Source organism: Silene latifolia, chromosome 7 (assembly GCF_048544455.1).
Source record: "Silene latifolia isolate original U9 population chromosome 7, ASM4854445v1, whole genome shotgun sequence".
Taxonomy (NCBI): Eukaryota; Viridiplantae; Streptophyta; class Magnoliopsida; order Caryophyllales; family Caryophyllaceae; genus Silene; species Silene latifolia.
In genome coordinates this window covers 41,854,517-41,878,574 of record NC_133532.1, presented here as the reverse complement: position 1 = coordinate 41,878,574, position 24,058 = coordinate 41,854,517, and positions in this window count along the sequence as shown.

The following is a 24,058-nucleotide window of genomic DNA, read 5'->3' as shown; positions in this document are numbered from 1 at the left end:
AGTGGTAAAGGGACACGAGCTAGTGAGCTATTGAGACTCATACACACCGATGTATGTGGACCAATGACTATCACCGCTCGTGGTAATTATGACTACTTCATAACCTTCACCGATGATTTAAGTAGATATGGGTATATCTATTTAATGAAACATAAGAGTGAAGCGTTTGAGAAATTCAAGAAATTTCAAAACGAAGTAGAGAACCAATTGAACAAAAGGATTAAGGCACTACGATCCGATCGTGGTGGAGAATACCTTAGCCTTGAATTTTATTCACACTTGAAAAGTCGTGGTATTATATCACAACTTTCTCCACCCGGAACACCACAACTCAATGGTGTTGCCGAAAGGAGAAATCGAACCCTACTTGATATGGTTCGATCTATGATGAGTCAAACCGAGTTACCGAACTCGTTTTGGGGATTTGCAATTCAAACTGCAATTCTATCTTTGAATAATAGTCCCACTAAAGCCACCGAAAAGACTCCATTTGAAACATGGAAAGGAAGAGTTCCTAACCTATCCTACATGAAAATTTGGGGATGTGATGTTTACGTAAAGACTAAACCCGACAATAAGCTTGCCCCAAGATCCGAAAAATGCATCTTTGTAGGCTATCCTTTGACCTCTCGAGGTTACTACTTCTACAAACCTCAAGATAACAAAGTGTTTGTGTCTTCCGAGGCTGTCTTCTTAGAAAACCAGTTTATTTCTAAGAGACAGAGTGGGAGAAATTTTGAACTTGATGAAGTTCAAGAGCCACAAACCGAGGTAGAGACGCAAGAAGATGTTCCTTCGTCGTCTAACGCGGTTGTACCTCGTCCACTAAGAAGGACGGGCCGAGTAATTCGCCATCCCGATCGATATGTGGGACTTATCGAGGAAGATGGAACACTCGATGTGTTGCTTATAGAAAGTGACGAGCCCGCCACCTACAAGACCGCAATCTCTAGTCCTAATTCCTCCTTATGGCTTGAAGCCATGAAGTCCGAAATGGATTCTATGCACGAAAACCAAGTTTGGGACTTGGTAGATTTGCCCAAAGGGGCAAGACCCCTTCAATGCAAATGGATATTCAAAATCAAAAATGGCATAGAAGGACATGACGATGTCTACAAAGCTAGGCTAGTGGGAAAAGGATTTACCCAAGTCCAAGGTCTCCATTATGATGAGACCTTCGCCCCCGTAGCCATGCTAAGATCCATACGGATTTTGTTAGCGATTGCCGCATTTCATGATTATGAAATATGGCAAATGGATGTCAAAACCGCTTTTCTAAATGGGCATTTAGAAGAGGAGGTGTACATGATACAACCCGAAGGTTTTGTTGATTCTAAAAATCCTAACAAAGTGTGCAAGCTTAAGAGATCCATTTATGGTCTTAAGCAAGCATCTAGAAGTTGGAATCATCGATTCAATCATGTTATAAAGGAAAATGGTTTCACTCGAAGTGTTGAGGAACCATGTTTATACATGAAATTCAGTGGGAGCAATGTTGTGTTCCTAATCTTGTATGTCGATGACATACTACTCATTGGAAATGATATTCCAATGTTGTCTTCTGTTAAGAAGTGGTTAGGTAACCACTTTCAAATGAAGGATTTAGGAGAGGCACAACGCATATTAGGTATCCGGATCTATAGAGATAGATCCAAGAGGATATTGGCACTAAGTCAAGAGTCTTATGTTGATAAGATTCTTCGACGGTTCAGCATGGACAAATCCAAAAGGGGTTTGGTGCCTATGGTAACCGGGATGATATTGAGCAAGACTCAATCTCCCTCCAAACCCCATGATGTTGAACGCATGAAGGAGATCCCTTACGCTTCCGTTGTCGGATCAATCATGTATGCCATGATATGCACACGCCCTGATGTCTCGTATGCCTTGAGCATGACGAGTAGATATCAAGGAAATCCAGGTGAGAGTCACTGGATTGCTGTCAAGAACATCCTTAAATACTTAAGAAGGACTAAGGACTCTATCCTAGTGTTTGGAGGCGATACTGAGTTGCGTGCTAATGGATACACGGACTCAAGTTTTCAAACAGATAGAGATGACATGAAATCACAAGCTGGTTTTGATTTCATGCTCAATGGTGGTGTCGTTAGCTGGAGAAGCTTCAAGGAAGTCAAATCATGGATTCTACAACGGAGGTGAGTACATAGCAAAGATCGGGCGCCAAGGAAGTCTGTGTGGATCGTGCAATTCACGGAAGGTCTAAAAGTAGTACCTACCGCCAATGATCCCATCACTCTCTATTGTGATAATAGTGGGACGATCTTCCAAGCTAAGGAGCCAAAGTCTAGTAATAGATCTAGACATGTACTTAGAAAATATCATGTAATAAGAGATTTTATTGAAAGGAAGGAAATTGCGATTTGTAAGGTTGGGACGGATGACAACATAGCCGATCCGCTCACCAAGCCTTTATCGCAGGCTAAACATGATGGACATGTTACGTCCATGGGACTTAAACGTGTACCAAATTTTTATTAGATTTTGAAATGAAATAAAAGTATTGTTTTTGTTCATGTTCACAATCACATTTGTCTTTTATCTTTAATTTATACATTGTTACATCCAAACGGGTTGTGAAGACAATTGAACCCCATTAAAGTGAACTCGGATTAACATAGTATTAGCTCATAGTCACTTGTATGAGGTGACGTCTCGAAGTGACTAGAGTGTGAGGCGATTGATGGCAAGTTCAAGTGCCATAGAGTCATGTGAGATGACTAGTCGATCACATAGGCAGACTGTTAGGAACTTTTTGTCGGGCCTAATGACCGCTTATAGAGTTCTGGAAAATTTATATAGCCTGGTCATGGCGAGAGCTACTATAGTATTCAAATGAGCCGATTCTTTTGACTAAAGACTATTCACCTAAGATGACACAGTTTCAGATTAACTTTGATTTGTGTTACTACGACCTTCGTAAATGGGGTCAAATGGGCATATTTGGGGTTATGATGGCTGTGGCTAGTCGAAGGGAATGAGTGCGATAGGAATTGTCCACCCCTAGTCAGGGTTATATCAATATCTCAGGGCCACTCGAGGAGTAATGAATCGGAAATGCGTGGCCACGCTCGGAAGGAATCCAGTGGATAAATCCGGTCAATCGCTTATTCTCCGGATCGAGGAAACCACTCTCGATATGATCACTTGCAAGTACGACCTGAAAGACACCTTGCATTGAGTGGGAGATAGTAATAGGACAAGAGAATTGGTGACGCACACTTGTCGAGGACAAGTGGGAGATTGTTGGAATATGTGTCCTCCGACAATAATGCGATCACGACTGTTGATCATGATGATCACATGTTTAAGTCTCATTATATAGAATACAATTGGGAAGTAATATTATTACTCAAACCGGTCAACATATATCGGTAATGATTGGGTGACTAGAGTTTGACATTACGTCGTGTGAGACGGTGGTGATCGATTGACCCCTAGGTCATACCTATAGGGCAACACTCTTAATTGATCATTTAATTAATCGTATAATGTTACGAGTTAATTAAATTACTTGAAAAATTGACGGACGATTTTGGAAGTAAAATTTACGTATCGAATTGAAATGTGATTAAATGAGATACGGTCTGAGTAATCGAATTGTATCATTACTCGGATGAAATTATTGTTTAAAGAAACAATTGAATTTGAATGAATTATTATAAATACGATTTATAAACTGGTGAAATATTTTGGTACAAGTAATTATGAATTACTAAGTTGATTGTTGTATATGACGTATTTTTATTAATACGTTGATTTTTAATATGTTAAAAATACATAACAATTTATGTTACATATGACATGTGACATATTGACATTTGACAAAAATAATATGGAATCCATATTATCATAAGTGCCGAAAATTGGAGGTGGTTTAGGCTAATTGTGGTTGATTAAATAAGTGGAAAACACAATCATTCTAAAAGAGTCTAGCCATGCAACCCTAGTTTGCATTGTAAAGGCAAACAAGGGCATGCATTGGGTCTTTCTCTTCCCCCTTTCTACCCTCCTACCCGGTTTCACCCTAGGAAAGACAAAAGGATTTTTGTCTTATATTTTGATAAAACACTACATGCATTAGTGGGTATCTATCTATCATTATTCATTCTAACTTCTTAAGTTTTTAGAAAGATAAAAACTCCTCTAAAATCCCTCTCTCTCAACCGGTTTTGAGAACCCAAAGACCAAGCATTTTTGGTTCAATTTTTCACAAGATTAATATTCTACTAGCTCATATAATATTAATTTGATTAAGAGTAAGCCTTGGGTATAAAGCTTAGGGAGAGATCCTACACTTGGATCTTGGTTCATCCATAAGGAAAGCTCAAGAACAAAAGAAAAGGAGATTTCTTTTGTGCCCATAAAACCGATACATCCAATGTAAGAATATGATTTCTTCTCTATTTTGTTTATTTGTTTGCATGCATAAAATCCATGTTTAATTTTATGACAAATTAATTTAACATATATGAGTATGTTAGTATGTATATAGATCTACATTTCCTTCAGTCAAGTGCAATACAAGGGTCGTGAACGTAATACCAAGCTCACGCTCTTATGAGTCTCCATTGCCAAATGGGGACAAAGTTTCACAGGCTCACAATGTCGGATCATTTTAATCCAGAACAACTAACTCGACATATAATAAACAAATTGTAAGGCTTTTAGCCCCAAATCTTAAATCTCAATTTTGCTACATTTGCTTATACTATGAGTACCTTATAGTTATTTCTCACTCACTCTTTTGATGGTGTAATACATTTTTTTACATGTTGAAATGATTGTATACTGACTCATATGACTTCCTGTATGGGACAAGCTAAAAGATTGACCAATGGCCCAAAGATTGACTTTGTCATCCCCGACGCTAGTGACTAAGTCTCAGGAAAACTTTCTCCCAATCTGATGATAGTTGACGCTGCTAGTGTGGGCTATGAATTCCTCTGTACAGCTAGTTATTAAGGAATAATTTCTAAAATAAAAATAAAAGAAATGTAGAAAACAAAGAAATAATGAATAATGAATAGAAAAAAGGAAGGATACACAGCTTATAGGCACGTTTAGTGGACATTGTTGTTGATAATAGTTCTACACCACCACTTCTAGATCTCCTCTTATTTTATACGGAGTGTATATGTTTGATTACTAAGTGTTGTGAGTGAATGGATAAACAAGCATAACGTTTACCGATATTACTTGCTGGGTATCGTGCTTTGTATTTCTTAAAGTTTCAGGCGATAGTTCTAACATCGTGTTTACCTCTTCAATTGGAAGGTTATTAACTCCTCCGGAGACCCCTCTTTTTCATCATTGGATGATATAAGCCACCACCACGCCAACCTAGTACATAGTGGTAGAGCTCAAAGCCGTCCAATTTCCATTTCAAGATCATCTACTGTGAGTCAAAGTTCATTGATTATCCAAGTATCGTAGGGGTCTATGAAATTTATCTTTTGATTTATAATCCCTCTATCCCAGAAAATAGTTTTGGTTTTAACTTGTATCCTTCCCTTGCTTTGCTATTGAATATGCATGTAATAGTCTTGGTGGCTGCAATTCACTGAATATGCAGGTAATAGTTCTATTCAAAATGTACAAATCCATCTCTCCAGGGAATACTATTGAATTTTAATTTGGGATTCTAGAACCTAATTTGAGCATATTACATTATACTGAATATGCAGCTAGATCATTTTGAACATGGGGTAATTGTGGTTTCTTTTCTGACTGTTTGCTGATTAGTGAACTCGTGGAATGCGGCATTAATGTTTTACTGTCGACTACTTGAGCATATTACATTATACTGAAATTCAATGGTATTAACTTTGGCGATATTCAAATGCTGCTCACCCTACTTTTCTCTTGAAATTCGACCATAAATCCCTCAATTATCTCACTTGTACTACTGACAATTGTCCTGCTATCACATGTATACTCTTTGTAATTTATGATGTTCTTTACTTTCTCAATCATGTATTCTACTTATAGCATAGCTACATTGTGGAGGGAGGATTTCAGTTTATGTTGTAATTGCTTGCATCAGGTTTTGCGTACATTGACCTATCAAACTACCGGCATAAGGTATACACTAGTTATTAGATGGATTATGATTATACCTTTTTAGATCATGTGTTTACTTCCAGCTAATTTGCAAGGGAATTTTGAATAGTAAGCGAATATATGCCGGCATACAACATCATGCGGGCAGCGGCCATGATATCAATTGTAATGGAAGTTTTTGCAAAAAAAAAGGGCTTTTATTTTGTTGTTTAGTGCTGTGTCTTGAGCATAAAATGACCACAGACTCTTGAATCCTTACTCCCGTACCTTTTACCCTTTACCATGACAACTTTCGGAAGCAACACTTATTTTGGATTGGCTGGCTTTTCATAATGCTTTCATGAGTACCAGATGTAAAATTGTAGTTCATTCTGATATGCTTTCATGTAAAATTGTACTTCTGCTTCTCTTACTATCGCCGACTAATTTATTAAAAAATCAATATATAAATGTGTCAATTGTTTAAACCTTTGAATAATTCTTGTTTCATCATTGTTTTGTCGGGTTATTAGAGTTTCCTGTGGTATTTCTGCATTAAAAATGGCTAGAAGGCAGAGTGGAGGGCAATAGTCGGGTGATTAGAGTTTGATCCGGATTGAGGGAGAAGTGAATTAATGACATTTTTTGTATTTGGTTGGTTTAGAATATTTTCTTCTGTGCTCATCTGGAAGCTAATTTTTGGTGTATGTCACACACCTCCTGGCTGTTGCATTAGAATGTTGATGCAGGTTCGTTGTAACTGGCTTAAGACTGAAATAGGGCCATCGTGTTACATGAAATTGTTTTTCCGCCTGACTTATCCACTCCCATTTCTTTGTTGCTCAGGCGAGGGAGAGGCATGAGGCATAGTAGAGAAGAGCGGGAGAGGATTGAAAGAGAACATGCAGAGGAAAAGAGAAAATGCAAAGAGGAGAAGAAGCTCGGGAAAGAGAAGCACAAGAAGGAAGCTGCTTAGTTGTGAGGTAGAATATTATGAGAACTTGATACTGATGTTGATTTGTAATGGTAATTGTATGTTAAACATTGGTATTAAACATTGGTATTGTAATTAATTATTATTATCTTAATTAAAAAATTTACATTTATAATAAATCATTTTTTTGTAAATAATTTTTTTTAAAAAAAAATTAATTGAGAAATGGCTACGGTTGTTAAAAGAGAACCGTAGCCTAAAGTGACTTATGGCTACGGTTAAATCTTAATAACCGTAGCCATAAGTCGCTTTAGGCTACGGTTCCTATTAATAACCGTAGCCAAAAGTCACTTTTGGCTACGGTTCCTGACCGTAGCCATAACTACTTGATCTAAGGCAACGCTCCGATTTACTACGGTCGAGGAACCGTAGCCAAATGTCGTTTTTAACCGTAGCCAAAAGTCATTTATGTACTAGTGTATTACCATGATTTTAGGTAACCAGACAGGGGATATGTGTGTCAGGCGAAGTATAAGGTGTGGCTGCTTAATAATAATGCTAAGTAATGTGTTGATTACAAGTTTGAGAATAAAAGCACGAGAGAATGAGTAAGTAAGCAAGTGATCCTCTTCTTTTCTTCTTCTTTGCTATTTATAGTAGCCTTGCAACGGTCCTTGAAGGTTGGTTTAAGGTTCCCTGGTAAATAGGCCTCGTGCCCTATTTACACGGGAGTGGTTTGTTGACTAAACAATTGGCTGCCTCTATTTCTGCTAAGTTGACCGTATCAAAACCGTTGTGAACATTGTTGAATGAGTCTTCCGTGCAAATAGGAACTATTTTGATGTCGCCTGACACCTTCATGTTGTGCTTTATCATGTGGCTTGGTGAGATGTCTTCTCAGGCCTGGCTTTAACGAATGCCTGACCTGTCTTTCCCTCCTGGTTGGTGCCTGCTCAGGTGTTCTAATGTTTTGCATGGAATGTCTTCCATTCAGGCTTGGCTTTGAACATTGCCTGATTCTTGTCTGATAAGGCAGGGTAATTCTGGGTCCAACAAGTTAATTTAACAGTTCCCATTTTATAAACCAAATTGACACTTCCATCTGGTAGTCCAACTTAATTGGTGTTTTAAACTCATGTGTATCAGACAGAAGCTTCAGATCATATGTCATATGATCTGATGCTCCAATATCCACAATCCAGTCAAGCATATAGGCAGATTTGTGAGCTGTAAAAACATGAGACTGAATAGGATACTTACCTGCAAAATTGGCAGAAGAAAGATCTGGTTGTTGATCAGAAATTCTTTTAAGAACCTGATCAACAACAGAAGTAATGAGTCCATCCAAAACATCAGCATTCAGGGATCCAACTGCACTTGAACTGTTACCAGCAGCATTATAACCAGAATGAGCAGCAAGCTCCAAAGAATCATCATCCAAAGGTGAATACAATCCCATAACATCTGCAGAATTGGCTGCTTTCTTTGACTGACTGTTCTTGGCAAAAGTTCTCTTACCTTTGCCTTTCTTATCACCAGGAAAGCCTCGCACTGAAAACAATGATAAGGATTATGACCAGTTTTATTGTAGTGGGGGCATTTGACCAGTCCAAAACATGTCTCCCTTATATGACCATCTCTGTTGCAGTGGTCACAGTGTTTAACCACAACTGCACCAGAATTCTTTGAGTACTGTGAACCACCTTTCCTTTGTTCAGGTTGCGTGAAACTTGCATAAGCATTAGACTCAGTTAAACTAGCAACTGAATCAGTTATCTCTTTTTGCCTCTCTATCTTTTGCAGAAGCCCTAAAACCTTGTTGATAGAAGGGAGCGGATCCATAGAAAGAATCTGAGTTCTAATATTGTCATACCCATGATTCAGATTCATCAAAAATTGGATTAATTTTGAATTGCTTTCCCTTTCAACTATCCTGTTCATCAGGGTACAAGAACAAAGATTAACTTTACCACAACTACAAACTGGTAGAGGATCCAAACAATCCAAAGTCTCCCAAAGATTTTTCAATTTGCCATAATACTCGATTAATGAGAGATTATCCTGAACTACATCCCCCAATTCTTTAGTCAATTGATAAACCTCTGCATTAGCTTGACCAAATCTTTCCAACAACTCACCCCAAAGTTCTTTAGAGGACCTTACATATTTAAGATTTTCCTTCAAAGATTTCTCCAACGAATTTGAAATCCAACGTAAAACCATGTAATCACATCTTAACCATTGATTAAATCTTTTATCAAAAGTAGGTGGTTTTGGACAATTCGCATCAACAAACCCATCTTTGTTCTTAGCTGCTAATGACATAAGGACCTCCCTTTTCCACCCCCCATGAAATCATGTCCATCAAATGGTAAGGTAGATAAGGACGTAGTCGGTTGGTTAGCAGTTGACAGAAATAATTGGTCATCATAGTAATCATAATTTACAGAATCAGAATTACTAGTAGAATCAGGCATAATGAAAGGCCAATTTACCCAGAAACTTTAAGAACTTAATGATAAAAGAATCACACAAAGCATAGAAAAGATCAACAATTGAATAGAATGCGGAAGCGAGATTGTAATATCTATTTCTTGATTGAAATCAGGCAATAAATAGATCAGAATGAAACCTCAATACTGAACGATGATACCATGTTCAAACCCAGAATCTCCATGATTGTTGTATGATATAGAATTAGTATGTATATTATGAAAGAGCTTGATGAGAGAGATAATAGAGATAAGAAGAAGAAGAAGAAGAAGAAGAAGAAGAAGAAGAAGAAGAAGAAGAAGAAGAAGAAGAAGTATATTGATTATAATCGTGTAAACAACATAATACAAGGATGAGCTTTATACTCCCTCCGTCTCAATGAATTGTTTTCTATTCCATTTTGCACAAAGACCAAGGAAAGAGTATATATGTGAGAGAGATGAATAAAATAAAGTAAGCATGGTCCACTTGCATACACTAGCCCACTTGCAAAATACTTACCCAAAGTAGAAATAGATAACAAATCACTGATACACCTCAAAAAGGAAATAGATAACAATATACTGGTACGTAGGGAGTATAAAGCTCATAAACATGGAATAACAAACTTCTAACCAACTTTCTAACTTGGGTTTTAAGGCCCTGTTCTTTTGGACTTAAAGTCACTTAATTTCAGTTCACTTCAGATCCTATAAGTTCGATTCGATTCGATTCGATTCGATTCGATTCGATTCGAGATCATATAAGTTCGATTCGAGATCCTATAAGTTCGATTCGATTCGAGATCCAATAAGTTCGATTCGAGATCCTATAAGTTCGATTCGATTCGAGATCATATAAGTTCAGTTCAGATCCTATAAATTCAGTTCAGAAAAATTAAGATCCTATAAATTTAGTTCAAAAAAGCTATATACGGAGTATTATTTTTAAAGACCGATACAAAAACATTTGACATTAATTATTCGATACATACATTATTATTTTTTTTTAAAAAAATCATTCCTCTCATTAATAATTTCAGCTTCACAATAGATTTGGGCATGTTTGATAAAAAACGGAATAAGGGCATGTATTAGGTACGAAACAACATAGTCAAAAACATTTGGCGAGGCAATGGATCCGTTGTTGAGAGTGATAATGAAGATGAAAGTGATGAGGATTATGATAATATGGAAATAAATGGTTAGAAATTAAAAAAAGATATAATACGGAGTATGTGATTTATTTGTTATCGTAATGTAATCGTAGTATAATGTGATTCATTTGACCTTGTGTTTTAGACTTTATTTTTTTTTTACCAATGTTCTCTCTTGGTAAGTAATAATAATAATAATAATAATAATAATAATAATAATAATAATAATAATAATAATAATAATAATAATAATAATAATAATAATAATAATAATAATAATAATAATAATAATAATAATAATAATAATAATAATAATAATAATAGTTAAGTTAAATAAAATAAAATAAAATAAAGTTAAGTTCGGCTTCTAGTAGTTCAGTTCAGAAAAGTTCAGATTTTATAAGTTCAGTTCAATTCAGATCCTATAAGTTTAGTTTAGTTCAGTTCAGATCATATAAGTTCAGTCCAAAATAACAGGGCCTAACTAACTCAAGTCTTAACTAATGTTTAGTTAACTAACTTCTGTTAATTAACAAACTATATTCTAATCAGAGACGGAGCTATTCCCGGGCCGAATGGGCCATGGCCCGGGTAAGCTCTACTGTATAATTAATATAAAAGTAGTTTATTAGGCAGTGTTCAGTTGTTGGCATGGTGGTAAAATGTTAGGCTACCAAAGTGGTTTGGTCCATTAGGCTACCATGTTTAGGGTGTATTTAAACAGATTTTTTTTTCTACAATTTCCTTATTGGTCTTCTATTATGGAGGAAAAGCTCCATCCTTTGTCCACTATTATATTTTCTTTTCATTTTATTCATTATTTACATAATAATTAGAGAGCAGGGAACTGTTTTATCGTTGCGAGTGGTCTTTGTTTAGAAAATAAGTTTACGACTTTAATTTAGTTGTCTCACTTTAATTTAGTTGTTGTTTGTAAAAAACTATTTTCCTTCACAAAAATTATTGTTAAGTTCCGTTTCAATCATTTGTTTACTATTGTTAAAATACACTCATAGAGACTGTAAAATGTCATTTTTTATAATTGTAACGGAGGGAGTAATAAATATCGACCATGACTCCATGAGGCCTATGATAAATAAGTATAGACATTGATGAAATCGGCCCCGATCATTATACTATCCTAGCTTCGTCCCTGATTCTAATAATAATATTTCATAACAAAGTTTATTTTATTTTCCCTCCTAAGCCAAATTTTCCAGTAAAATTTTCGCTCATAGGTTCCCTCCAAATAAAAGATGGAATCTTTATTTGTCCTACCATGTATCACATTATTATTAGTTAGTGTACAAACCTTATACACACTGTATATTCATAGCATATTCTTTACTTGGAAAAGTATAGTGATGCGGGAAGTACATGTGGAAGAGGGTAATGCATCTGGAATTCTGGATTGGCATTTAGTCGAAAAGTTTCGGAACTCAAAAGTTTCGATATAAACAGTATCGAAAAATAGAGATATGGGTAATGCCCTAAGCGTGGAGGTAGTCAGTTGGTGCATGCTGTTTGGCACAAGGAGGCGGCAAACATAGGTATCCAATTTACGTGTCACATCTTATTATTTCGTCCTTTACCATCTTCAAAGTCCCCAGAGAAAGAAACATGAGGCCTGTCTTCACTCAAGCCACATATTACGCGCCTACGCCCCTTTTTGCAAACTACGGGCTACCTTTCACATTTGCCGACTACGGGCTACCTTTTTATTTTCTCCGCTTTATTTTCACGAGTAAACGATAAAACGGGTCAAATAGTTAAATGTAATAAAAAAATAAATTGCCTAGAATGATTAACGTTTATCCCATCTATTTGACTATCAGTTAGTCTTGTTATAGACGGGTATATCCGTCTATTGCTATAGACTGGTCAAATACAATGAAAGTGGTGACATTTTCTGCCCCACCACCCCACTTGTTGTTTGTCCTATTAGGAAAGTGGTATTGTATTTGACCCGTCTTTCATTATAGACGGATAGTGTCCGTCTATAATGAGAATTTGTGTTTGACTATTTATATGAAGTAGTAGTTGATCCGTTTTATAATTAGAATATACTAGGTTTGGTGCCCGGCTTCGCCCGGACTACCTCTATTTACCGTTAAATTTTTATTTTCAATGAAATAAACTATGTTGGAGTTGTCTAACTCACACGTTTACTATTTGTAATATATTTTTCTATGGCATATCTTGTAATTATGATGAAATATAAAATTTATTTTCAAATTATGAGACACGTTCACTACTCCGCTATTAATATTATTACTTTCACGACATTCTTTGTTAATATCATTACGTTCACTACTCGTGGTTACTATTGTTTCTTTTACTAATTCCTCTATTTTTTTTTCTACTAAATTCCTTATTCCCGTTAATTTTATCCGGCCTATATTTAAATAAATAAAATATTTTCTTGAGTCGATTGGTTATTTAATTGTTCATACTTTTTCTCATTGTTACCACTGTCACTTTCACTACATTCGTAGTTATTTTCACTACTCCCACTATTATTATTATAGTTGTCACTACTCCCACATTAATACCGTTAATTTTATTAATCTTGTTGCTGCTACTATTACTTTTACTACATTTAATTTAATGTATAATTCTATGATGATACTAATTAATTCCATAAGTGGGGCATTCTAATTTTAAGGAAAATCACTATATTCTTGTCTTTTCTAAATTTAGTTACTTTAATTTAATGTAATTTCCATAAATATTTTTCATCAAGGCATCTTTATATTATACTTTTAACCAAAACTATATAATATTTATATTGAGGTCCCTTTTATCGATCAGGTCCATCACACGGTGCTATCGATTTAATACTATATAGTATAATTAATTTGTATAGATTTCTTTAATTACATTGAAGTCCCTTGGTTTCTGGAATTAATATATAGTATTGATTGTTAAGCACTGTTGAGACGCAAATCATCGCCTTTACCAATCCGGAGTGGCGGAAGGAAGCGATCAATATGTTTATAGATACGGAAAAGCGATCAAAACGTAAACTCGGTTGCCTCGGCCAAAGCCGGAGTGACGAGGAAACGCGACTTGCCAACAACAATTGATACTCGCCACAACGACCAACATGCTTAGGAACGTATAAGTACGGTTGAGAAACGCAAATCGGACGCCTCGGCCGGACCGAGAGTGAAAGAGGAAGCGATCAACACGTCTACTGATACTGAACGCTTTGTCGAGCCGTAACCCCGATTGCCTCGGCCAGACCGAGAGTGACGGGGACACAACGACCGATACGCTAGCATGTTCACAACGGCGGTTGGGAAGCGCAAATATGACGCCTCGGCCAGACCGAGAGTGAAGGAGGAAGCGACCGACATGCCAACATGTTTAAAAACGTTAAGTACAAACAGATACGCATTCTAACTGCCTCGGCCAAGCCGAAGGTAAAAACAGAAAAAAAAAGCGCTCAATTAATAACGAAAGAAGACAACTGAATGAAGGATTGTGATCAAAGCCCCGGCCAAGCCGAGGGCCAATAAACAAACTCTTATTAAAAATGTTCACAGGTAATACAAGAAAGAAGTCGACGGCCGTCCCCATAGGGATAGCCTAAACACTACCTACCAAAGTTCAACAAAAAAAGAAAGGTACAAAAAAAGGTTACGTACATAAGAATTGAAAGCGCCAAAAAAGATGGCGGGAGGAAAGGCTCAATAGTTGGCCCCCGAACAAATGAAACCGTCTCGAAGGGCGGGTGAATCGGGTGACGACCGCCCTCTCCCTATGCCGCTCGCGCTCGCCATCGGAACGGTAGCAAAGATCATCATCGGTGGGCGACCCGAGAGCCGACTTGGCGGCTTTAGCCGCTTTGCCCTCGCAGCTTCCTCCCCGCCGCCTTCACCTTTTTCAAAGATGGGCCGCCTTCTCCGCAGCCTCCTTAGCGGCCTTCTTCGCCTCTGCCTCCTCCGCAGCAGCCGCCTTATCATCAAGCAGCTGGTCAAATTTTTGCCACGGGAAGGAGCCTTCAGGAAAGAGCTCTCTGATTACTTCCCTGGTGGCTTCTTCGGCCTGGTCCCGGTATTGGGCGCACATGTTAGGGATGACCTCAGTTTGGAGCGTCTCAATGTCTTTCTCCCTCTGGGCGAGGATAGCCCTTGTGTTCCTATGTCCCTTCGCCTGAGCCGAATACAGAGACTTTCATTCTTCCCTCTTACCAACCGCTCCGCAGCTTAGCGGCATCAGCCAGTACAGCCTCAACCTTGGCCCTCTCGGCTAGGACCGCCTTCTCATCATCCTCCCCGAGTTTTCGCTCAGCGAGAAAATCATTTTCGGCGGCCTGGAGGTCCTTCTTCGCCTTCTCGGCCTCTTGCTTAGCGGCATCAAGATCGAGCCTAAGCCGTTCAAACGCAGGAGCAGCTTGAACCATGACCGTTTCTTGCTCCATAATATGAGCGCCGGCCAGTTCATTCCACTTCGCCAGCTTCTTGCACAACCTTGTGCCTTCCGCCACTAGCTGAGCGGCGGAAGGCTTCAGAGAGGAGTAGTCGACGATGACATTTTGATTGCCCGTCTGCACTGGCCGCTTCTCTGATTGCCGTTCAGTGAGAGGGACAGCCGGCGGCGGTTGATCTACAAAAAATTTAGACAAAGCATCCATGTCAACATTCATTGAATTGTCAGAAAGTCTGTCATCAGGAATGCCTAATGAACCAGCTAAATCTGAACCATAGGTTAGATCCGTACCAGCCTTGGCTTTCTTGGTTGGAGGACCCTTTTCTTTGACGGCCTCGAATAACGCAGCGGGCGGAGCACTCGGTCTCTTTTCTCTTATTCAAAGAAGGAGGAGCCTCCGCAACAGTTACCTCCTCCTCAACATCGATGACCACCTGCTGCTTCTGGACCACAGGGATTGAAGACTGAGCTGGAGTTGACGCCGTTGCCGCCGTAGACGTTAACTTTGGTTTCCGGCGCGGCACGTTACCAGCTATCCGCGCTTGAGCCGCCGTCACATCCAGTACCTTCAACAACTGGTCCATGAGTTCGGTAGGAGCCGGTCTGCGATTACGCGGCAAGGCTTTAGGATGCAAATCAACAATTTTTCCGTCCTCGCCAAGTCCCAACCTCTTGAGGATATCCGCAGACAGATCCGGGCCAAAACGGTCTGTAAAAGAAATAAAGCAAGAGTTAAACAAAAGAATATAAACCAAGGCCAAGATATAGAAACATAAAAAGCAACGATGGGCCTCACACCGACCCCACTCACCCTGGCTGAGGGCCGGTATGAGGCCGACGTGGCAGAGCGGCTCATTCTGAAGAATGATCTGCGTCGGGGGCATCCATCCCTTCGGCGTGCCATCCTTTTCAGCCTCAAACAGCTGCATTGCCTGCTTCTCATCCTCATTGAGATAGACCCTGCTGGCGTCCATCTTGAGCTTACTCCGGGAGACATATTTGTCGTGCTCCCCCTTACTCTCGCACCGCAAATTAACGCGACTTTGGAAGGACCGGGGCAGCGGATAGTCCTCCGGCACCTCGACGTATACCCACCGCCCCTTCCAGTCCTTACAAGATGTAATTTTGGACACGGTAACGTAACCTGGCTCTGTCTGCACGCTATACCACCCCGTGCCACCGGGGGTTGAAGGCCGAAGATGATGAAGCCGGCGGAACAAGTTAACCGTTGGGGCCTCCCCCTTAAAGAGACAGAGCCACACAAAGCCAACTATAGTCCTAATGGCCAACGGATGCAGTTGAGCCACGGCGACATTCATGGCTTTAATGATGGCCGCAACGTATGCATTCGAGGAAACCGGAGCCCATACTCCAGTGTGTCCGATGTACACGCCGATAAATCTGACCCTTGGGAGGGCAACAGACCGCCTGACCCTCCTCAGGGATAACAATTTTATATCCCCTGCCGAAGGAGTAATGGTCCTCGAAAAGATCAGGACCGGAACAACTAGCGAACTTATTCGTCCAGGCACGATCAGGATTGATCGAACAAATGTCGCCGTGATCCAAGAGATGCGGCCTCCTCTCATCAGAATGAGTCCTTTCCTCATCATCATCATCATCATCATCATCATCATCATCAACATCATCATCATCATCCTCGAAACCCTCCAAAAATTTTGGATCAATCTCAGGAGAAAGCGGCTTGGGACCCCCAACGGTTAACGGGGTGACAACCAGTGCCTCCTCTTCATCAGGACGCGACGGGAGCCCCCGCCGCGGTACTAGGTCCAAGATCGGCGAGAAGACATGACAACAAATACTTAACAAATAAAAGTTGAAAAAATTTGTTTGTTTACCTTGGAAAAGTGTTACACCGAGTAACGCTTTGAAGACTAGAGAGAAGTTTCGTCGAAGAAAGCTAGAGAGAAGAAATTGTTTTTGAGAAAATGAATTTTTGGTGGCCAAAATCAGGGGGTAACTGCTCTATTTATAGAGCGAAGCCCATGAAACGGACCAATCAGGGCAAAACCCATGAAGCGTCAACCAATCAACACCGAGCCACGTGTCAAACATGCAGCCACAGAATGCCAATCGACGTATCTTCTTCAACACGCTCCTTGACAGAATGCCAATCGACGTATCTTCTTCAACACGCTCCTTGGTATCTACTTGCCAAACGGCCCGCTGTTCAACCAAGCTTGGCAAAGACTTACCGGGGCAATCAAAAGCTCCGGCACTCTCAACCTCGGTCTCAGCCAGCGCCATTTTCTTTTCCACATCTGATGTCCATTACACATCCATGTGGAGGGGGGATATGATACGGCCTCTAAGCAGAACCAAGCCGAGGAAGAAGAAGTCGGGGAAGAAATTCAACTTGTGCAGAATACGCTCAACACTCATCGAAGGTCCATACCACGGCATAGACTACGCTGGGGGCAAATTGATGGGGCATATTCTGCACCCGCTGACCGAGTCAACATGTTGAGTAAGGTCAAAGACATCCACAGCAAGTCAACATATTAGACAGCCTAACCGACGCAGCCTATCGGCCTGTCACTTGGGTCTCGGCTAGGCAACCATCCAGCCGGGAGACATATCCGCGTACTCATATCCAAGACCCCTCGGCATGGAGTCAACCAGGCCAGCCGGCCTGCCATGGGTCCCTCGGCCGAGGGTAGAACAGTCTTTTCCTCCTGCTCTGCCACTTGGCCACTACGTGACAAAAGGTGAAAGTCTATAAATACTCCACTTCTCTCATTGAGAAAAGGATCCGAAAATAATCGAATAACCCATAAAACTCACTATTAATCTGGTATAAACTCCCTTATCTCTCTACAATATACTTTGTCAAGTAACACACAACTTAATCCCTTTAAGTTTACTGACTTGAGCGTCGGAGTGAGTACGCTCGGTACCAAGCCGAGCCCTCAGTTTGTTCATTGTTTCAGGAGAGGCCGAAAGGAAGAGTCAAGCAAAGTCATCATTCAACAAAGCTTACGTGATCATAACACTGCTCCGAAATCACACCCGGAACCGATTGATTATGGAATCTAACTTGAATTATTTATAACCTACTTATATTATATTTTTGTATGTTAAATAATTAACATCTCTATACATCTAATAAATTATAAAGTTTTATAAAATTGCATAGATTTTAAATTTAATATATAATTTTATGATGATAATAATTAATACCATAAGTGTGCATGTTTATACTAATTAATTATTTTATTTTAAGGAAATTGACCATGTTTTAGTCTCTTATAAATGTTTAGGAAAGTTACCAAGCTTCTATATAATTTAATTTTAACCCAAGTTATATAATATTTGCATTGAGATCCCTTAATCGGGTCCATCACACGGTGCTAGTGATTTAAAACTATATAGTATAATTAATTTGTATAACTTTCTTTAATTACATTGAAGTCCCTTGGTTTCTGGAATTAATATATAGTATTGATATGACCGTCTTAAGAAATACCAACTATATTTCACAAATTCAACCATTCTTATTTTTATGTGCGGCCCATTTTCGTGTCACATTGTCACTTCCTTTAACTTCACACATTATAATTTTATGGGTCCACACGATGAAAAATTATACTCCCTCCTATTCTCCATTTTCTTCTCTCTTTCCTAAAACGAATTATTAAGGTTTTTTTCCCCTTTTCTTTTTTGGAAACTTTTAATCTTATTTTATTCATTCATCTCTCCCATCACCAAACTCCACCCAACTCACAATTCCTTATTTAATTCCTAATTATTCATTTATCTCTCTTATCACCAAACCCCACCCAACTCACAATTCCTTATTTTATTCATTCCTCTCTCCTATCACCAAACCCCACCCAACTCACAATTCATACTTTATTCCCCTCCTTAATTCTTGTGCCCCCAACAAAGGGGAAGAATATGGAGAATAGGAGGGAGTATTATTTATAGCTTGTCTTATTAAAGATGGATATTATTCGTTATTAGCTGAAGACGGATAATATCCTCTCATAATATTACAAGTGGGAGGGCAAGTGGGATGCTCCATTTAATTCTCACATGATTTGCCACTTGCTTATTGTGAGAGGGGCACTATCCGTCTTCAGTTTGTGACGGATAATGTCCCGTCTTTAATGAGAATTTGTGTATTATTTATTTGTTTTGTTATCACCTATTTCTCATCGATTTAATCCGAATACTAGCTTAGATCCCGCATAACTCTTTATTTTTACCTCATTCTATTTGATTTGAGAAAAAAAAAAATTAATCGCAAATCTAATCAAGACAATTGAGTAATGTTATGAAATATGTATATTAGTGAAAATATATATTTTTTTAATGCAAAGCTAATGATTTCATATTATAAATACTCTCAATTTATTTTTATGAATATTTTTTTGGTCACGTAGCTAATAATAGCAGTTTATACTTTTTATTTTTTACAGAATAAGTATGCGTCAAATCATTCTCTAAGTGATGGGGCATATTCTGCACCCGCTGACCGAGTCAACATCTTGACCAAGGTCAAAGCTAAAAGACAACAAGTCAACAGAAGAACGGGCTAACCGACAGAGCCTGTCGGCCTGTCACTTGGGTCTCGGCTCGGTAACTAGCCGGCCGAAAGACATATCCGCGTACTCACATCCAGTCCCCTCGGCATTTAGTCAACCAGGCCTGCCGGCCTGCCATGGGTCCCTCGGCCGAGGGTAAGATGGTCTTTCCACCTGCTACGCCACTTGGCCACTACGTGACAAAAGGTGAAAGTCTATAAATACTCCACTTCTCTCATTGAGAAAAGGATCCGAATATCAGCTAATAATCTCACAACATCTCATAACACGATAATCTGGTATAAACTCCCTTATCTCTCTACAATATACTTTGCCAAGTTAACATACAACTTATCCCTCTAAGTTCACTGACTTGAGCGTCGGAGTGAGTACGTTCGGCCCCAAGCCGAGCCCTCAGTTTGTTCATTTTTACAGGAGAGAGCGAAAGGAAGAGACAATCAAAGACATCATTCCACAAGCTCAGGTGGTCACAAAATCTGCTTCGGAATTACACCCGGAACAATTGGCGCCTTGAGTGGACAGCCGCAGATGGTGGAGCCGGCGGAAGAGATTCACCGTTGGGGTCTCCCCCTTAAAGACACATAACCACACGAAGCCAATAATCGTCCTGATGGCCAACGGGTGCAGTTGGGCCACGGCGACATTCATAGCTTTGATTATGGCCGCGACGTGTGGATGAAGAGGAAAACGGAGCCCATACTCCAGATGCCAAATGTATACACCTATACAGCCTTCAGGAGGGCAACAGACTGCCTGATCACCCTCAGGGACAATGATTCTATACCCCCTGCCGAAGTTGTAATGATCTTCAAAAAGTTCAGGCCCGGAGATGGAAGCGAACTTGTTCGTCCAAGCGCGATCAGGGTTTATTGAACAGGCTTCGCCGTGCCACAAGATATGCGGCCTCTCTGAGTCAGATTCGGTCCCCTCCTCCTCTTCATCATCAAAACCCTCGAGATATTTCTCGTCGATTTCGGGAGAAGACGACTTACGGCCCCCGAACCCTACCGGGGAGACAACCAGTGGCTCCTCTTCAACAGGATGCGACGGTTCGCCTCCCGGGGCTGAGGTACTAGGTACATCAGCAGCAGACATGATAGCAACAATTACTCAACAAATAAAAGATTGGGGAAGAATTTGTTTGTTTACCTTGAAAGAAAGTGTTACGCCGAGTAACGCTTCGAAAAATTAGAGAGAGAGAGAAACTCTTCGAAAAAACTAGAGAGAGAAAATTTTTGAAGAAAATGAAGTTTGATGGTCAAAATGAGGGGCACACTGCTCTATTTATAGAGCAAAGCCCATTCAGTGGACCAATCAGAGCAAAGCCCATGAAGCGTCCACCAATCGATACCAGGCCACGTGTCAAGCATGCAGCCACGAAATGTCAATCGACATAACAGTAACCAATCTTCTTTGACACGCTCCTTGGTATCTACTTTCCAACGGCCAGCTGATCAACCAAGCTTGGCAAAGACCGGGGGGCAATCAAAAGCACACGGCACTCTCAACCTTGGTCTCGGCCAGCGCCATTTCCTTTTCCACATTCGATGTCCATTACACAACCATGTGGAGGGGGGATATGGTACGGCCTGAACAGAACCAAGCCGAGAAAGAAGTTTGACATGCGCAGAATACGCTCAACACTCATTGAAGGTCCATACCACGGCATAGACTACGCTGGGGGCAAATTGATGGAGCATATTCTGCACCCGCTGACCGAGTCAACATCTTGACCAAGGTCAAAGCTAAAAGACAACAAGTCAACAGAAGAACGGGCTAACCGACAGAGCACATTCGTCGGCTGTCACTGGGTCTCGGCTCGGTAACTAGCCGGCCGAAAGACATATCCGCGTACTCACATCCGGTCCCCTCGGCATGGAGTCAACCAGCTGCCGCGGCCGCCATGGGTCCCTCGGCCGAGGGTAAGATGGTCTTTCCACCTGCTACGCCACTTGGCCACTACGTGACAAAAGGTGAAAGTCTATAAATACTCCACTTCTCTCATTGAGAAAAGGATCCGAATATCAGCTAATAATCTCACAACATCTCATAACACGATAATCTGGTATAAACTCCCTTATCTCTCTACAATATACTTTGCCAAGTTAACATACAACTTATCCCTCTAAGTTCACTGACTTGAGCGTCGGAGTGAGTACGTTCGGCTCCAAGCCGAGCTCCCAGTTTGTTCATTTTTACAGGAGAGAGCGAAAGGAAGAGACAATCAAAGACATCATTCCACAAGCTCAGGTGGTCACAAAATCTGCTTCGGAATTACACCCGGAACACTAAGAATTGCACTAATGACAGACTTAGCAATTTGTAATTTATAGTGTTATACCATTTATTTTAATTTAATCAAAAGATTATAGTTTATAGTGTAACAAATATTACACAAATAACATTATACCTCCAATGGTACAATAGCATCATACAACCAAGTTATATCTTATCGAGCTCATGTGTAATTTTTTTGAGCTTTCTTAAAGTTAATTTTTTTTTATGTTTATGTGGGTGAGTTCAGAAATTTTATGGTATAGGTCGACTTCTTTAAAATAAAACTCGAAAATTTTATTATATAGCTCGGGTTCTAGAGCATACAACTAGGTACAACTGGTTGTAGGATGTATTAACTGCAAATATTACAATTTGATATAAGGCAATTTTTGATGACAGTGAGTGGCGAACTAATTTGGTTGTTAAGAGAGCAAGGGAGAAGCCGAGGAGCCTCGGTGGTGGGGCTCGAATGATGACGACTTGTCATGTGAGTGGTGAAGTTGGCACAGAAGGGCGAGGGGAGATTGAGAGGGTGGGACGAAGAAGACCAATTGTCGGGTCAAGATAAATGTTGATGCGGGTTTGATGCAGGGGGTCGATATACCGTGGTGATGATAGCGTGGTGAAATAGGAGGAATGGGAACCAACGGTTGCGGAGGTTGCAACAATATTACATGCAATGAAGGGGGGGGACGAAGACATGGAGAGCAGGAGATTATTATTGAAAATGATTGTCAGGTTGCAACAATATTAAAAGGCGAGATAGAAGTGATATATCTTTAGTTTACAAGGATATTTTTGTTGCTTGTAATTGGTTTGAGTCTGTTTCCTTTGCTTTTGTTCGTGGACAATTTAATAGTGTAACTCATAGATGAGCTCATTTTGTTTCGTGTGTGCCAGAATGCCGATTTTAGGATGTTGATATCCCGTTAGACATTCTTCTTTGCTCTTCTCTCCCGCCTCAAAATATAAGAGAGAAGCATGCCAAGCTAAGATAGGGGTGCTAACGAGTCGAGTCAAGCCCGAGTTTGGCCTTGTGCTCGAGAACCAAAATTCGAGATCGAGCCGATTTCGCACGAGCCTTTGACCGAGCCGATCTCAAGTTGCTCACGAGATATCTCGTCACATTACCAACACTATACCAAGCACCTTATGGTAACCTTTGGTTAGATTAACAACCTATAAGGAAATCATTTCGCATGATTATATTCTCTTTTAGATATTGCTAAGAATTGTGAAGATTCTTTTCAGAAATGGAGTATTTGGACTTGAAAGGAGGGAGTAACATGGTGGTTGCCCAAGAACCTAGCTTGCTCGAACAGAGGATGCAAAAGGGGGCTATCCTACGTAAGAAGATGCTTAGTCGGTATGTGGCAATTTCCTCCTGACAACAGACAAACAAGCACTCTAAATTTCTTGATCCTAATATTTTTAGCTCTATATATTAATCAAAGGAATAAACATTACGTAACTGATAGGATCATGCTATCATCGTTCATAGTCAATATATGTGTATATATATACCCTCCGAAGTCTGCAATATACATATATTTTTACATATACATATTATATACAATATCTTTCAACTGAAACTTGTCTTTACCCTCATTCAGCAGTACAGCACACATGTATCTCCTTTCCCTCATTTTAGTCACTTATTTTAACATAATATACTCCGTACTACATTTTTTCTTACATTAATGCGAAAATTATATGATACTCCGTATAAGCGGAACACTACTGCGAAAGTGCGAATGCGTCCTTATTCTTCATGAATATTGGGCTATTGTATTCAATATTAGCTAAATCTAAATTATTTTAGAATTCACGCGCAGTTGTGATAGTAGCCCAAGTAACATCGGTTAGTAAAAGATTAACAACTTAAAACCATCTAAATTAAGAAGGCTGTAGGGTCGTCATTTTATCGCCGTTTTTATCTGATTGATTCAAGTTGTCCATAAATTGACTGTATCTTTTTCTGAATAGTAAAAAAAAAAACAAAAACAAAGCAGAACAAAGGGTTCAGGATTCGGTTTTCGCTAGTTTCTACGATGGTGGGGCCACTTGAGAGGAGGATGTCAGGGTTTACCGTGGTGGATTCCAACGACACGTCGATAACAAGTGGAAGTATGACAACAGTGGGACCCATTGAGACTG